Source organism: Ranitomeya variabilis, chromosome 4 (genome assembly GCF_051348905.1).
Source record: "Ranitomeya variabilis isolate aRanVar5 chromosome 4, aRanVar5.hap1, whole genome shotgun sequence".
Lineage (NCBI taxonomy): Eukaryota > Metazoa > Chordata > Amphibia > Anura > Dendrobatidae > Ranitomeya > Ranitomeya variabilis.
This window is the reverse complement of record NC_135235.1, coordinates 701962169-701975314: the sequence shown is the minus strand read 5'-3', so window position 1 is coordinate 701975314 and position 13146 is coordinate 701962169. Positions and strand designations below refer to the sequence as shown.

General features: G+C 45.1%; 1 protein-coding gene across 1 annotated transcript in view; it reads left to right on the top strand.

The window, feature by feature from the left end:
* Positions 1-13146, top strand: part of LOC143766427 (uncharacterized) — a 473765-nt gene that overhangs the window by 6675 nt on the left and 453944 nt on the right. The gene's annotated exons all lie outside the window — the stretch shown is intronic.

Sequence of the window (13146 nt, the reverse complement as noted above, 5' to 3'; positions counted from 1 at the left end):
CAGGGGCTTAACCACACTGGAAAAGTTGGCAATGAAACGGCGATAAAAATTAGCAAAGCCAAAAATTTCTGAAGGCTCTTCACAGAAGTGGGTTGAATCCAATCATGAATGGCCTGGACCTTAACAGGGTCCATTTCAATAGCCGAGGGAGAAAAAATGAAACCCAAAAAAGAAACCTTCTGAACTCCAAAGAGGCACTTAGACCCCTTCACAAACAACGCATTAGCTGTTATGATCCTGGTGGTAAGGATAACCAAACTGACCTGATAAGTAAACCAGAATATCGGACTAGCTCTGGGGATGTGGGAACTTTACTGACCGCAACCCTGATCCTATCCACACACACTAAAGGCAGCCGTGGAGCGTTTCCTAAAAACCTAGAAGCCTCTTCACAGCCTGAGAAACTAGCTACCACTAGAGAGAAAGCAAGCCTCACTTGCCTCAGAGAAAACCCCAAAGTTTAGACAGCCCCCCACAAATAATAACGGTGAGTGAAGGGGAAAACACAAACGTAGAAATGAAACAGGTTTTAGCAAATGAGGCCCGCTAATTCTAAATAGTCAGAAGATAGCAAGGAATCTGTGCGGTCAGTACAAAATGCTATCAAAAATTATCCACGCAGAGAATACAAGAACCCCCACACCGACTCACGATGTGAGGGGCGCACTCTGCACCCCAGAGCTTCCAGCAAGCAAGAAAATCACATATAAGCAAGCTGGACTGAACTCATCATATAGTGAGAAACATTTTCAGGGAAACAATGAGCAAACATGAACAAGCAAGACTTAGCTTCTCCAGGAGGAGACAGGTCACAAGGGAAGTCCAAGAGAGATCAAACCAGTACTGAATACAACGACAGCTGGCAAAAAGTAAAGGTCCAGGTGGAGTTAAATAGGAGCCAGAGTGGCAGAAAACCAGGCAGCTGGAACCCAGATGCAGACCAGCCGTATCGCTAAAGGCCACCAGAGGGAGCCCAAGAGCAGAATTCACACAATACCACTCATGACCACAGGAGGGAGCCCGGAAATGGAATTCACAACAATTAGCACGAAGGATCTGAAATACCATCCTGACCTGCTTCACATGAGACTCCCAATCATCGGAAAAAAACAAAATATCATCCAAATATACAATCATGAATTTATCCAGATAATTCCGGAAGATATCATGCATAAAGGACTGAAACACAGATGGAGCATTAGAGAGCCCGAATGGCATCACAAGGTATTCAAAATGGCCTTCGAGCGTATTAAATGCTGTTTTCCATTCATCACCCTGTTTAATACGAACAAGATTATACGCCCCTCGAAGGTCAATCTTGGTAAACCAACTAGCCCCCTTAATCCGAGCAAACAAATCAGAAAGCAAAGGTAAAGGGTACTGGAATTTGACCGTGATCTTATTGAGAAGGCGATAATCTATACAGGGCCTCAAGGAGCCATCCTTCTTGGCAACAAAAAAGAACCCCGCTCCCAACTGTGACAAAGAAGGGCGAATATGCCCCTTCTCCAAAGACTCCTTTACATAACTCCGCATAGCGGCATGCTCTGGCACAGACAGATTGAAAAGTCGACCCATAGGGAACTTACAGCCAGGAATCAAGTTAATAGCACAATCACAGTCCCTATGAGGAGGTAGGGAACTGGACTTGGGCTCATCAAATATATCCTGGAAATCTGACAAAAACTCAGGAACTTCAGAAGAGGTGGAAGAGGAAATTGACATCAAAGGAATATCACTATGTATCCCTTGACAACCCCAACTAGTCACAGACATAGATTTCCAATCCAGCACTGGATTATGTACCTGTAACCATGGAAAACCCTGCACAACAACATCATGCAAATTATGCAACACCAAAAAGCGAATATTTTCCTGATGTGCTGTGTCATGATCTCAATGGCAAGAGAACATAGCATCAGCATATATAGGAACTAGCTCTTGGAAGATGGGAACTGAGCTGACCATGAACTAAACCTAACGCACAACTAGCAGTGGCCGGGTAGCATGCCTACGTTGATTCTAGATGCCCAGCACCAGCCGGAGGACTAAATAATGCTAGCAGAGGAAAATATTAGTCCTAGCTCACCTCTAGAGAAATACCCCGAAAGGAGACAGAGGCCCCCCACATGTATTGGCGGTGAATTAAGATGAAATAACAAACGTAGTATGAAAATAGGTTTAGCAAATTTGAGGTCCACTTACTACATAGCAGAAGACAGAAAGGACACTTTCATGGTCAGCTGAAAACCCTATCAAAACACCATCCAGGAATGACTTTAAAACTCTGGCATTAACTCATAACACCAGAGTGGCAATTCCTGTTCACAAGAGCTTTCCAGACACAGTAACGAAACTACAGCTGTGAACTGGAACAAAAATGCAAAAACAAACATGGACAAAGGTCCAACTTATCTAGTAGTTGTCTAGGAGCAGGAACAAGCACAGAGAGGCTTCTGATAACATTGTTGACCGGCAAGCAACTAACAGAGCAGCAAGGTTATATAGCGACTCCCACATCTTGATGGGAACAGGTGAACAGAGAAGATGAAAACACCAGTTCAATTCCACCAGTAGCCACCGGGGGAGCCCAGAATCCAAATTCACAACAGTACCCCCCCCTCAAGGAGGGGGCACCGAACCCTCACCAGAACCACCAGGGCGATCAGGATGGGCCCTATGAAAGGCACGAACCAGATCAGAGGCATGAACATCAGATGCATTCACCCAAGAATTATAGAAAAACGGGGACACCAAAGTGGCAGAGCTGGCCCGATTATTGAGAGCGAACTCTGCCAATGGCAAAAAAGCAACCCAATCATCCTGGTCAGCAGACACAAAACACCTCAGATATGTCTCCAGGGTCTGATTAGTCCGCTCGGTCTGGCCATTCGTCTGAGGATGGAAAGCGGACGAAAAAGATAAATCTATGCCCATCCTAGCACAGAATGCCCGCCAAAATCTAGACACGAATTGGGTCCCTCTGTCAGAAATGATATTCTCAGGAATACCATGCAAACGAACAACATTTTGAAAAAACAGAGGAACCAACTCGGAAGAAGAAGGCAACTTGGGCAGAGGAACCAAATGGACCATCTTAGAGAAACGGTCACACACCACCCAGATGACAGACATCTTCTGAGAAACAGGCAGATCTGAAATAAAATCCATCGAGATGTGCGTCCAAGGCCTCTTAGGAATGGGCAAGGGCAACAATAATCCACTAGCCCGAGAGCAACAAGGCTTGGCCCGAGCACAAACGTCACAAGACTGCACAAAGCCTCGCACATCTCGTGACAGGGAAGGCCACCAGAAGGACCTTGCCACCAAATCCCTGGTACCAAAAATGCCAGGATGACCTGCCAACGCAGAAGAATGAACCTCAGAGATGACTCTACTGGTCCAATCATCAGGAACAAACAGTTTATCAGGTGGGCAACGATCCGGTCTATCCGCCTGAAACTCCTGCAAGGCCCGCCGCAGGTCTGGAGAAACGGCTGACAATACCACTCCATCCTTAAGGATACCTGTGGGCTCAGAGTTACCAGGCGAGTCAGGCTCAAAACTCCTAGAAAGGGCATCCGCCTTAACATTCTTAGAACCCGGTAGGTATGACACCACAAAATTAAACCGAGAGAAAAATAATGACCAGCGCGCCTGTCTAGGATTCAGGCGCCTGGCAGTCTCAAGATAAATCAAGTTTTTGTGGTCAGTCAATACCACCACCTGATGTCTGGCCCCCTCAAGCCAATGGCGCCACTCCTCAAAAGCCCACTTCATGGCCAAAAGCTCCCGATTCCCAACATCATAATTCCGCTCAGCGGGCGAAAATTTACGGGAAAAGAAGGCACAAGGCCTCATCACGGAGCAGTCAGAACTTTTCTGCGACAACACTGCCCCAGCTCCGATCTCAGAAGCGTCGACCTCAACCTGAAAAGGTAGAGCAACATCAGGCTGACGCAACACAGGGGCAGAGGAAAAACGGCGCTTAAGCTCCCGAAAGGCCTCCACAGCATCAGGGGACCAATCAGCAACATCAGCACCCTTCTTAGTCAAATCGGTCAATGGCTTAGCAATATCCGAAAAACCAGCAATAAATCGACGATAAAAGTTAGCAGAGCCCAAAAATTTCTGAAGACTCTTAAGAGAAGAGGGCTGCGTCCAATCACAAATAGCTTGAACCTTGACAGGATCCATTTCAATGGAAGAGGGAGAAAAAATATATCCCAAAAAGGAAATCCTCTGTACCCCAAAAACACACTTAGAACCCTTCACACACAAAGAATTAGACCGCAAAACCTGGAAAACCCTCCTGACTTGCTGGACATGAGAGTCCCAGTCATCCGAAAAAATCAGAATATCATCCAGATACACAATCATAAATTTATCCAAATAATCGCGAAAAATATCATGCATAAAGGACTGGAAAACTGACGGAGCATTTGAAAGACCAAAAGGCATCACTAAATACTCAAAGTGGCCCTCGGGCGTATTAAATGCGGTCTTCCACTCATCCCCCTGCCTGATTCGCACCAAATTATACGCCCCACGAAGGTCAATCTTAGAGAACCACTTGGCCCCCTTTATGCGAGCAAACAAATCAGTCAGCAACGGCAATGGGTATTGATATTTTACAGTGATTTTATTCAAAAGCCGATAATCGATACATGGTCTCAAAGAGCCGTCTTTTTTTGACACAAAGAAAAAACCGGCTCCTAAGGGAGATGACGATGGACGAATATGTCCCTTTTCCAAGGACTCCTTTATATATTCTCGCATAGCAGCATGTTCAGGCACAGACAGATTAAATAAACGACCCTTTGGGTATTTACTACCCGGGATTAAATCTATGGCACAATCGCACTCTCGGTGCGGAGGTAATGAACCAAGCTTGGATTCTTCAAAGACGTCACGATAGTCAGACAGGAACTCAGGAATTTCAGAGGGAATAGATGATGAAATGGAAACCACAGGTACATCCCCATGAGCCCCCTTACATCCCCAGCTCAACACAGACATAGCTCTCCAGTCGAGGACTGGGTTGTGAGATTGCAGCCAAGGCAATCCTAGCACCAAATCATCATGTAGATTATACAGCACCAGAAAGCGAATAATCTCCTGGTGATCCGGATTAATACGCATAGTTACTTGTGTCCAGTATTGTGGTTTATTATTAGCCAATGGGGTGGAGTCAATCCCCTTCAGAGGAATAAGAGTCTCCAAAGGCTCTAAATCATACCCACAGCGTTTGGCAAAGGACCAATCCATAAGACTCAAAGCGGCGCCAGAGTCGACATAGGCGTCCGTGGTAATAGATGACAAAGAGCAAATCAAGGTCACAGATAGAATAAACTTAGACGGTAAGGTGCAAATGGAAACAGATTTATCAAGCTTTTTAGTGCGCTTAGAGCATGCTGATATAACATGAGTAGAATCACCACAATAGAAACACAACCCATTTTTCCGTCTAAAATTCTGCCGCTCGCTTCGGGACAGAATTCTATCACACTGCATACTCTCTGGCGACTTCTCAGTGGACACCGCCAGATGGTGCACTGGTTTGCGCTCCCGCAAACGCCTATCGATCTGAATAGCCATTGTCATGGACTCATTCAGACCCGCAGGCACAGGGAACCCCACCATAACATCCTTAATGGCATCAGAGAGACCCTCTCTGAAAGTCGCCGCCAGGGCGCACTCATTCCACTGAGTAAGCACAGACCATTTACGGAATCTTTGACAGTAAATTTCCGCTTCATCTTGCCCCTGAGATAGGGACATCAAAGTTTTTTCTGCCTGAAGCTCCAAATGAGGTTCGTCATAAAGCAACCCCAAGGCCAGAAAAAACGCATCCACATTGAGCAACGCAGGATCCCCTGGTGTCAATGAAAAAGCCCAGTCTTGAGGGTCGCCCCGGAGCAAGGAAATCACAATCCTGACCTGCTGTGCAGGGTCTCCGGCAGAGCGAAATTTCAGGGACAAAAATAATTTGCAATTATTTCGAAAATTCTGAAACCCAGATCTATTCCCCGAGAAAAATTCCGGCCAAGGAATTCTCGGCTCAGATACAGGTGCATGACAAACAAAGTCTTGCAAATTTTGTACCTTCGTGGCGAGATTATTCAAACCTGCAGTTACACTCTGAAGATCCATTACAAACAGGTGGACACAGAGCCATTCAAGGGTTAAGAGGAGGTAAGAAGCAGCTAGACAGCAATTAAGGGCTAGGCAGCAAAACTCTGAGAGGGAAAAAAAAAAAAAAAATTCCCTTAAACACTTCTTTTTCTCCTGCTTCAGCCCAAACAATTAACACTTTGTGGCCGGTCAAACTGTCATGATCTCAATGGCAAGAGAACATAGCATCAGCATATATAGGAACTAGCTCTTGGAAGATGGGAACTGAGCTGACCATGAACTAAACCTAACGCACAACTAGCAGTGGCCGGGTAGCATGCCTACGTTGATTCTAGATGCCCAGCACCAGCCGGAGGACTAAATAATGCTAGCAGAGGAAAATATTAGTCCTAGCTCACCTCTAGAGAAATACCCCGAAAGGAGACAGAGGCCCCCCACATGTATTGGCGGTGAATTAAGATGAAATAACAAACGTAGTATGAAAATAGGTTTAGCAAATTTGAGGTCCACTTACTACATAGCAGAAGACAGAAAGGACACTTTCATGGTCAGCTGAAAACCCTATCAAAACACCATCCAGGAATGACTTTAAAACTCTGGCATTAACTCATAACACCAGAGTGGCAATTCCTGTTCACAAGAGCTTTCCAGACACAGTAACGAAACTACAGCTGTGAACTGGAACAAAAATGCAAAAACAAACATGGACAAAGGTCCAACTTATCTAGTAGTTGTCTAGGAGCAGGAACAAGCACAGAGAGGCTTCTGATAACATTGTTGACCGGCAAGCAACTAACAGAGCAGCAAGGTTATATAGCGACTCCCACATCTTGATGGGAACAGGTGAACAGAGAAGATGAAAACACCAGTTCAATTCCACCAGTAGCCACCGGGGGAGCCCAGAATCCAAATTCACAACAGTGCTGGAGCCATGTACATGGTCAACTGTGTCCAGTACTGAGGTTTATTCTTGGCCAATGGCGTAGCATCAATCCCCCTTATGGGAATAGGGCTCTGCAAAGGCTCCAAGGAAAAGCCACAGCGTTTGGCAAATTCCAAGTCCATTAAGTTCAGGGCAGCGGCAGAATCCACAAATGCCATGACAGAAAAGGACGATAATGAGCAAATCAGGGTCACAGATAAGAGAAATTTAGGCTGTACAGTACTGATGGTAACAGACCTAGCGACCCTCTTAGTACGCTTAGGGCAATCAGAAATAACATGAGCAGAATCACCACAGTAAAAACACAGCCCATTCTGACGTCTGAATTCCTGCCGTTCTGCTCTAGTCAAAATCCTATCACATTGCATAGGCTCAGGACTCTGCCCAGAGGACACTGCCATATGGTGCACCACCTTGCGCTCGCGCAGGCGCCGATCAATCTGTATGGCCAAAGACATTGATTCATTCAAACCAGCAGGCGTGGGGAACCCCACCATAACATCTTTAAGGGCTTCAGAAAGACCCTTTCTGAAAATCGCTGCCAGGGCATACTCATTTCATTTTGTGAGCACAGACCACTTTCTAAATTTCTGGCAGTATACTTCTGCTGCTTCCTGACCCTGACACAGAGCCAGCAAGATTTTTTCTGCCTGATCCACAGAATTAGGTTCGTCATACAGCAATCCGAGCGCTTGAAAAAATGCGTCTACATTGAGCAATGCAGGATTCCCTGGCTCAAGGGAGAATGCCCAGTCCTGCGGGTCTCCACGCAGCAGAGAAATGACAATCTTCACCTGCTGAATGGGGTCACCAGAGGAACGGGGTCTCAGAGCAAAAAACAATCTGCAGTTATTTTTAAAATTCAAAAATTTAGATCTATCCCCAGAAAACAAATCAGGAATAGGAATTCTAGGCGCTAAAACCGGAGTCTGAACAACATAATCTTGGATACTCTGTACCCTTGCAGCGAGTTGATCCACACGCGAGGACAGACCCTGAACCTCCATGTCAGCACCAGAATCCTGAACCACCCAGAGATTAAGGGGAAAAAAAGACAAAACTGGCTGCAAAGGAAAAAAAAAATGGCTCAGAACTTTTTTTTCCCTCTTTTAAGATGCATTCAACACATTGCGGGCCAGCTGTACTGTTATGACCTGGTGGTTAAGGAGCAACACTGATATGACCTGGTGGTTAAAGAGCAACATGGGACGAGCTCTGAGGAGGTGGTATCTTTACTGACCGCAGTTCCTAATCCTAACACCAACACTAGCAGTAGCCGTGGGATGTTCCTGTCACTCCCTAGACACCTCATCACAGCCTGAGAACTAACTACCCCAAAGATGGAAAACAGAAAGCTATCTTGCCTCAGAGAAAACCCCCAAAGGAAAGATAGCCCCCCACAAATATTGACTGTGAGTGGAGAGGGAAATGACATACACAGAAATGAAAACAGAATTTAGCAAAGGAGGCCAATACTAATCTAGATAGACAGAATAGGAAAGGTTACTGTGCGGTCAGTATTAAAAACTAAAAATCCACACAGAGTTTACAAAAATGATCTCCACACCGACTCACGGTGTGGAGGGCAAATCTGCTTCCCCAGAGCTTCCAGCTAGCCTGAATATATCATGATGACAAGCTGGACAAAAAGAAACATAACATGAGCCGAGCAATTAAGTCCACAGCAAATGGACAACCAAAGAACTAGCAAAAACTTATCTTTTGCTGAAATGGACAGGCCATAGGAGAAATCCAAGAAGAGATCTGAATCCAACCCAGAAAACATTGACAGCTGGCATGAACTGAAGACCACAGCCATGTTAAATAGCAAAGCCAGGAGAGACGATCAGAGAAAGCAGCTGCTACAGCCAAACTCAAGGAGCAGCAGTCCCACTCGAAACCACCAGAGGGAGCCCAAGGGCAGAACCCACAAAAGTACCATTCACAACCACAGGAGGGGGCCTAAGAACGGAATTCACAACAGATGACCCACAATTTATTGAATTCCGGATTTGGACTACAAGGAACAAATGACGTGACTTAATTTACAAAGTTTGATTTCTATTAAGGATGAGGAGGAAAAAATAATTAACCAGTCATATAATTTAAATGTAAAAAATCCTTTATTTTAACCTATCCAAACAAGAGTAGAATATATGGATAAATTCCAGGAGACGATAGAAAGAGAATTAAAAAATCTTAAAACTAATAATGAAAATGAGTATTGGCATATGAACAAAAGGAGGGAAAATATTTCCCATAAAAAAGTGGCACTATCAGAATTGAAAAATATTCAAACTATTGTTATTAAATGGTGTGGCAAGGGGTGGCATGATTGGGGTTCTCAACTCTGAAGATTATGAAAACAAAACAATGGAACTACTATAGATACCTCAATATATGAGAAACTTGAAAACAACCAAACAACTACCGTATTTTTTGGCATATAAGACGCACCGGACTATAAGACGCACCCCAAATTTGGGGTGAAAAATGCAGAAAAAAAGATTTTTTATAAGATGGGGGTCCGTCTTATTGTCCGAATTTAAGATCTCTTACCTGAGGGCAGGCAGTGGCAGAGCAGGGTCACAGGAGGCATGGTGGTGGCAGAGGTGAGGTGATGCTGAGGTGCGGTGGGCGGAACGGCGTGCACCTGAGCAGGGTCCCATCCTGCTTAGGTGTGCGACGCCATGGCCTGGTGTCCATGGGGAGGTTGCTGTGGCGGTGGCAGACGTGCGGTCACTTCCTCAGGTGGCAGCGGCCAGGGTCCCTTCCACATTTGAGGTGACGCCACAGCAGTAGTGAAGGAGAGCAGCAGAGCTGGGTGGTTTTCCTGGTGGCGGCGGGATTACCGGCATTGTGGCGGCGACAGAGGTGCAGGCATGATGTGGCACGGTGAGCTGTATGGCGTGAGCAGGTCCCATCCATATTTGAGGTGAATCCGCGGCCCGGTATTGATGGAGAGCAGCAGCGCTGGTGAGTTACGGTATTTTCCGGTGGCGGCGGCCATCTTGCTGAGGCCGCGCGTGCGCAGATTCACTACTCTGCGTCTCAGGGCTTCAGGAAAATGGCCGCCGCGATCTCCATCTGCGCACGCGTGGCCTCCCGCGGCCATTTTCCTGAAGCCCTGGGACGCAGAGTAGTGAATCTGCGCATGCGCGGCCTCAGCAAGATGGCCGCCGCCACCGGAAAATACCGTAACTCACCAGCGCTGCTGCTCTCCATCAATACCGGGCCGCGGATTCACCTCAAATATGGATGGGACCTGCTCACGCCATACAGCTCACCGTGCCACATCATGCCCGCACCTCTGTCGCCGCCACAATGCCGGTAAGCCTGCGTTCCGCATATAAGACGCACCCCCCATTTTCCTCACAATTTTTTTGGGGAAAAAGTGCGTCTTATATGCCAAAAAATACGGTAAGTTTAATGAAGAAATTAGTAAAATTGTTCTTGAAGGGATAAGTTTGGGTGTGCTTGACAAAAAGCAGGCTGACTTTCTAATTGTATCGAATCCAGTTCTTCCAATTCTATATGGTCTTACAAAAGTACACAAAAGTACTGGAATTCCTCCTACGAGACCTATCATATCAGGATTCAGATCAATAAATGAATATCTTTGTGAATGGGCTGACTCTTTGTTACAACCTCTGGAGCAGAAATTACCTGGATATATAAAAGACTCCAGAGATGTTTTGAGAGGTTTTTTTTCTAAAAAACATGGCTGAACAATTTCTCATAGCTATGCTGTGATGTTGTTTTGTTGTATACCTGTGTTCCCCATGAACAAGCTCTTCAATTTCATCTCAAAAATTTCAGTCAATCCTCAGAAGATCTATTTAATTTTTTGTTACAGGTTATTTTTTTCTTGTTAACACATAATTTGTTTTTTGTTTACAAAAAGCGGGCGTTCCCATGGGGGCTAAACACTCCCCGTCACTTGCAAACCTTGCAATGGCATATTGGGAATTGGAATATGTTTATTCCATATGTAATCCCTTTTCTCAAGATCTAGTTTGGTATGGCAGATACATCGATGACGTCCTCATAATATGGAGGACGATGTATCTGCCATACCAGAATTTGTTAATTACATTAACTCTAATAATTATACCATTAGGTTTACATATAGGCAAGATAATCATCACATATCTTTCCTAGATCTGGATCTTCAAGGGGAAGTAGGTCACACATTTCAAGTAAAATGCACTGCAAACCCTTAAGTGGGAATACTATCCTACATGCTCTCAGTAGTCATCCAAATCATACAATAAAATGTATTCTGGTGGGAGAGTATACCAGACTCAAAAGGGAATTGTAGCAATGAGGCAGATATGGATTCTACATAAGAAATGAAAAAAACAAAATGATAGTTACCAATAAGAAGAGGGAAGATCTGATCAAACCTAAATTTGAAGTGACGCGGAGAAAAAAAAACAGGGAAGGAGCACATAAACCTTATGTTTGCTTATGATCTAGCCCTCAATTTAATAAAATTATAATCAATTCATGCTTGCCCATATTATATGAAGATCAAATCCTTGCTAATATTCAGGTGTCAGAGTAGTAGCTAGAAGAGCTCCTACTATTGGGAATGCTATTTCCCCAAGAATATTCCAGTCAAAACCTTCCTCAAGAACTTGGTTGGAATGCAAGCAAATGGGGCACTCTTGAGTGCAAAACATGTAAACATGCCCAAACCAGTAAAACCTTTATTTAAACCAGTAAAGCCTTTATTTACAGAATAGAGTGTACCAACTGCCAACTATCATACATAGGTTGCCCTACAAGAAAATCAAAGACTCGTATATCCGAACATATTAGGGAAATAGTAAATAATAATAGCACGAATCGTAACATCTCTACGGCAGCTAAACAGTTTATATCTCACCATTCCAGTAATACATCTTCCTTAAAAGTCACGGGTTTAGAGCAGGTTAAAAATCCTCGGCGAGGAGGAGATGTAAAAAGACGTCTTCTTACGCGCGAGGCTTTTTGGATTTATAATTTAGAAACTAGATTTCCTACTGGCGTAAACAGACGAAACAAGATCATATTTCATCATTAATGGTGAATTGTTGTTATTTCAATGTGTTATTTTAATCCAAGATGACTGTTTTTAACATTTTTGTTCACAGCATGTCAGTACAATGTAATAGTTTGTAATTTGAAACCATGCGTTCATATAGACCTTGCAGGACCTTACCATTAAGTCATCTGACACTAGTGGCTTATATTTGCTTGGTCGGCATGCACTATATGGATCTCATGCTGTTGATCACAGTTTAGCTGTGACAAAGATCTATCTATAGAACGAAACGCGTCTCTGGACATCCTCCCCTCCGTGTGCGTCCACATCATCTGAGGATTTTGCCAATTACATTGATTTTAAAATGGATAAAGATTACAATTTTAAGGAGCTGCAATGCCCATCTTTCCTTTTCTGGAAAGACGAGGTTCAGTGCACCTGTGGCTGTCGCTGAGCTGGCTGTGGCTGCAAGTCTATGGGAAGAAAACGCATCCTGCAAGCACTTTTGCAGGATGTGTTTTTTCTACAAAATGACGCATAGCGACGTGCAGTGCATGATGCTAGTGGGAAATTAGCCTAAACGAACCAAAACATTGAACAAAGCTCGGCTCCGTACATACACTGCTCCACTGCATACAACTCGTAACCACACGGCTCCATTCCATACACCTCATACACACGCGGCTCCACTCTATACGCCCCCCACACACATTGCTTCGCTCCCTACACCTCATACACACGGCTCCGCTCCGTACACCTCCGACACACACAGCTCCGCTCCGTACACCTCGTACACACACGGCTCCGCTCCGTACACCTCGTACACACACGGCTCCGCTCCATACACCTCGTACACACACGGCTGACGGCTCTGCTACATCCTCACTGTAAACCCCTCCTGACCCCACACATAAACTTCCCCTCATCCAGCACCATGACAACAAGCACAGCAGAGTCCTGCATACACTGAGGCCCCTGATCATGTGACCCCTGACTCCTCCCCTCCTGTGACCTCATCACAGGTCCTGTGCGGCTCTGC